The following is a 5,589-nucleotide window of genomic DNA, read 5'->3' on the forward strand; positions in this document are numbered from 1 at the left end:
AATCCACTAACAAGGTTGATCAAGTCTTGTTAACAAACTCATTCCGAATCGCATGAAATTGGAGAATTTTCGAATAGCACTAGGTTACCTCAATGGGGATATGCACGTCCCCAACAATAAGAATATCATATTTATTCTTGACAGTAGGAAGAGGAAATTCAAAACCTCCAGTAGTAATCGTTGGAATTTTTCCAATAGAATTGATACTGTGGACTTGAGGTTGTTTCCTCGGAAAGTGTACCGTGTGCTCATTACCATTAACATGAAAAGTGACATTGCCTTTGTTGCAATCAATAACAGCCCCTGCAGTATTCAAAAAGGGTCTACCAAGGATAATCGACATACTATCATCCTCGGGAATATCAAGAATAACAAAGTTCGCTAAAATAGTAACGTTTGCAACCACAACAGGCACATCCTCACAAATGCCGACAGGTATAGCAGTTGATTTATCAACCATTTGCAAAGATATTTCAGTAGGTGTCAACTTATTCAAATCAAGTCTACGATATAAAGAGAGAGGCATAACACTAACACCGGCTCCAAGATCACATAAAGCAGTTTTAACATAGTTTCTTTTAATGGAGCATGGTATAGTCGGTACTCCTGGATCTCCTAGTTTCTTAGGTATTCCACCTTTAAAAGTATCTTTCTTTTATTTGTAACAATATCTTTCATGTACTTAGCACAAGGGTTCATTTTAAGCATATCAGTCAAACGCATACGCAAAAAGATAGGTCTAATCGTTTCAGCAAAGCGCTCAAAATCCTCATCATCCTTTTTCTTGGATGGTTTAGGAGGAAATGGCATGGGTTTCTGAACCCATGGTTCTCTTTCTTTACCATACTTCCTAGCAATGAAGTCTCTCTTATCATAACGTTGATTCTTTTATTGTGGGTTATCAAGACCAATAGCAGGTTCAATTTCTACATCATTGTTATTGCTAGGTGGAGCATCAACATGAACATCATCATTAACATTGTCACTAGGTTCATGTTCATTACCAGATTGTGTTTCCGCATCAGAGATAGAAATATCATTGGGATTCTCAGGTGTGTCTACAACAGGTTCACTAGAAGCATGCAAAGTCCTATCATTTTTCTTTTTCTTCTTTTTAGAAGGACTAGGTGCATCAACATTAGTTTCTCTGAGAATCCTGCTCAATTCTCTTAGGGTGGCCCTCAGGATACAAAGGTTCCTGTGTCATTTTACCCCCTCGAGTCATAACTCTAACAGCATTATCATTTTTCTTATTATTTAATTCATTGAGCACATCATTCTGAGCTTTAAGCACTTGTTCTACTTGAGTGGTAACCATAGAAGCATGTTTACTAATGAGTTTAAGTTCACCTTACTAGACATATAATCACTCAAGTGTTCAATCATATAAGAATTACGTTTCAATTGTCTACCAACATAAGCATTGAAGTTTTCTTGTTTAACAATAAAATTATCAAACTCATCTAAGCATTGGCCAGAAGATTTATAACGAGGAATATCACCTTCTTCAAATCTATAGAGAGAATTTACCTTTACCACCTGTGTCGGGTTATCAAGACCATGTATTTCTTCAATAGGTGGTAAATTCTTAACATCTTCAGCTTTAATACCCTTTTCTTTCATAGATTTCTTTGCCTCTTGCATATCTTCAGGACTGAGAAATAGATTACCCTTTTCTTCGGAGTTGGCTTAGGAGTTGGTTCAGGAAGTGTCCAATTATTTTCATTAGTCAACATATTATTCAATAGCAATTCAGCTTGATCAACTATTCTTTCCCTGAAAACACAACCAGCACAACTATCCAGGTGGTCTCTGGAAGCATCGGTTAGTCCATTATAAAAGATATCAAGTATTTCATTTTTCTTGAGAAGATCATCAGGCAAAGCATTAAGTAATTGGAGAAGCCTCCCCCAAGCTTGTGGGAGACTCTCCTCTTCAATTTGCACAAAATTATGTATTTCCCGTAAAGCAGCTTATTTCTTATGAGCGGGGAAATATTTAGCAGAGAAGTAATAAATCATATCCTGGGGACTACGCACACAACCAGGATCAAGAGAATTAAACCATGTTTTAGCATCACCCTTTAATGAGAACGGAAACAATTTAAGGATATAGTAGTAACGATTTTTCTCATCATTAGTGAATAGGGTGGCTATATAATTTAATTTAGTAAGATGTGCCACAACAGTTTCAGATTCATAGCCATAAAAAGGATCAGATCAACCAAAGTAATTATCTCAGGGTCGACAGAGAAATCATAATCCTTATCGGAAATACAGATAGGTGAAGTAGCAAAAGCAGGGTCATATTTCCTTCTAGCATTCAAAGATTTTTCTTTCAGCTTAGCTAATAATTTCTTAAGATCATATCTATCATTGCAAGCAAGAAAATCTCTAGCAGTTTCTTCATCCATAACATAACCCTCAGGCACAACAGGAAATTCATATCTAGGGGGAGAATCTTCATCATCACTTTCATCAATATTACCAGTTGCAATAATTTCATTCTCTCTAGCCCTAGCAAGTTGTTCATCAAGAAATTTACCTAGTGGCACAGTAGTATCAAGCATAGAAGTGGTTTCATCATAAGTATCATGCATAGTAGAAGTGGCATCATCAATAACATGCGACATATCAGAATTAATAGCAGAAGCAGGTTTAGGTGTCGCAAGTTTACTCAAAACAGAAGGACAATCAAGTGCAGAGCTAGATGGCAGTTCCTTACCTCCCCTCGTAGTTGAGGGATAAATTTTGGTTTTCTCGTCTTTCAAGTTCCTCATAGTGATCAGCAGATATAAATCCCAAGTGACTCAAAGAATAGAGCTATGCTCCCCAGCAACGGCGCTAGAAAATAGTAACCCACAAGTATAGGGGATCGCAACAGTTTTCGAGGGTAGAGTATTCAACTCAAATTTATTGATTCAACACAAGGGGAGCCAAAGAATATTCTCAAGTATTAGCAGCTTAGTTGTCAATTCAACCACACTTGGAAAACTTAATATCTGCAGCAAAGTATTTAGTAGCAAAGTAGTATGGAAGTAACGGTAACGGTGGCAAAAGTAACAGTAGCAGTTTTTTAATAATTGTAATAGTGGCAACGGTAAAGTAACTAAGCAAAGATCAATATGTGAAAAGCTCATAGGCATTGGATCAGTGATGGTTAATTATGTCGGATGCGATTCCTCGTGCAACAGTTATAACATAGGGTGACACAGAACTAGCTCTAGTTCATCAATGTAACATAGGCATGTATTCCGAATATAGTCATATGTGTTTATGGAAAAGAACTTGCATGACATCTTTTGTCCTACCCTCCCGTGGCAGCGGGGTCCTATTGGAAACTAAGGGATATTAAGGCCTCCTTTTAATAGAGTACCGGACCAAAGCATTAACACTTAGTGAATACATGAACTCCTCAAACTACGGTCATCACCGGGAGTGGTTCCGATTATTGTCACTTCGGGGTTACCGGATCATAACACATAGTAGGTGACTAATGACTTGCAAGATAGGATCAAGAACTCACATATATTCATGAAAACATAATAGGTTCAGATCTGAAATCATGGCACTCGGGCCCTAGTGACAAGCATTAAGCAAAGGAAAGTCATAGCAACATCAATCTCAGAACATAATGGATACTAGGGATCAAACACTAACAAAACTAACTCGATTACATGATAAATCTCATCCAACCCATAACCGTCTAGCAAGCCTACGATGGAATTACTCACACACGGCGGTGAGCATCATGAAATTGGTGATGGAGGAAGGTTGATGATGACGATGGCGACGGATTCCCCTCTCCGGAGCCCCGAACGGACTCCAGATCAGCCCTCCCGAGAGAGATTAGGGCTTGGCGGTGGCTTCGTATCGTAAAATGCGATGAATCCTTCTCTTTGAATTTTTTCTCCCCGAACGTGAATATATAGAGTTGGAGTTGAGGTCGGTGGAGCACCAGGGGGCCCACGAGACAGGGGGGCGCGCCCAGGGGGTAGGCGCGCCCCCCACCCTTGTGGACAGGGTGTGGGCCCCCTGGTCTTGATTCTTTCGCCAATATTTTTTATTTATTCCAAAAATATTCTCTGTGAAGTTTCAGGTCATTCCAAGAACTTTTATTTCTGCGCAAAAATAACACCATGGCAATTCTGCTGAAAATAGCGTCAGTCCGGGTTAGTTCCATTCAAATCATGCAAGTTAGAGTCCAAAACAAGGGCAAAAGTGTTTCGAAAAGTAGATACGATGGAGACGTATCACCTCCCAACAAGCGTTATCGTTTAACGCCCCTAGCTAGGCATAAAAACAAGAATAGATCTAGGTATTGCCATCTTTGGTTGGCAATCCATAAGTGGCTCTCATAATAGATTCATAAGGTAATTTAATTTTCTTCCTAGGAAAGTGTTCCATGCCTTTCCTTAATGGAAATTGGAATCTAATATTTCCTTCTTTCATAGCAATGATTGCACCAATCGTTCTAAGGAAAGGTCTACCAAGAATAATAGGACATGTAGGATTGCAATCTATATCAAGAACAATAAAATCTACGGGCACATAATTCCTATTTGCAACAATAAGAACATCATTAATCCTTCCCATAGGTTTCTTAATGGTAGAATCCGCAAGATGCAAATTTAAAGAACAATCATCAAGTTCATGGAATCCTAACACATCACACAGAGTTTTTGGAATCGTGGAAACACTAGCACCCAAATCACACAAAGCATAGCATTCATGATCTTTAATCTTAATTTTAATAGTAGGTTCCCACTCATCATAAAGTTTTCTAGGGATAGAAACTTCTAATTCAAGTTTTTCCTCATAAAATTGCATTAAAGCATCAACGATGTGTTTAGTAAAAGCTTTATTTTGACTATAAGCATGAGGAGAATTTAACACGGATTGCAAGAAGGAAATACAATCTATCAAAGAGCAATTATCATAATTAAATTCCTTGAAATCCAAAATAGTGGGTTCATTGGTGTGTAAAGTTTTGACCTCTTCAATCCCACTTTTACCAATATTTGCATCAAGATCTAAAAACTCTGAATCATTGGGACGCCTTTTAACTAAAGTTGACTCATCTCCAGTCCCATCTTTATCAAGATTCATATTGGAAAACAAATATTTAATAGGAGACACATCAATTACTTTTATATCTTCATCATTATTATCATGAAGACTAGAAGAACACGCTTTCACAAAGCAATCTTTTTTAGCACGCATCCTAGCGGTTCTTTCTTTGCACTCATCAATGGAAATTCTCATGGCTTTGAGAGACTCATTGATATCATGCTTAGGTGGAATATATCTAAGTTTCGAAGAATCAACATGAAGAGAAATTCTATCCACGTTCCTAGCCAACTCATCAATCTTAAGCAATTTTTCTTCAAGCAAAGCATTGAAATTCTTTTGCGAAATCATAAATTCTTTAACACCAGTCTCAAAATCAGAGGGCATCTTATTAAAATTTCCATAAGAGTTGTTGTAGGAATTACCATAATTATAAGAGGAATTACTAGGGAACGACCTAGAAAAATTTCCTCTATACGCGTTATTACCAAAGTTGTTCCTACCAACAAAATTCACATCC

This window comes from Aegilops tauschii, chromosome 7 (assembly GCF_002575655.3).
Source record: "Aegilops tauschii subsp. strangulata cultivar AL8/78 chromosome 7, Aet v6.0, whole genome shotgun sequence".
NCBI lineage: Eukaryota > Viridiplantae > Streptophyta > Magnoliopsida > Poales > Poaceae > Aegilops > Aegilops tauschii.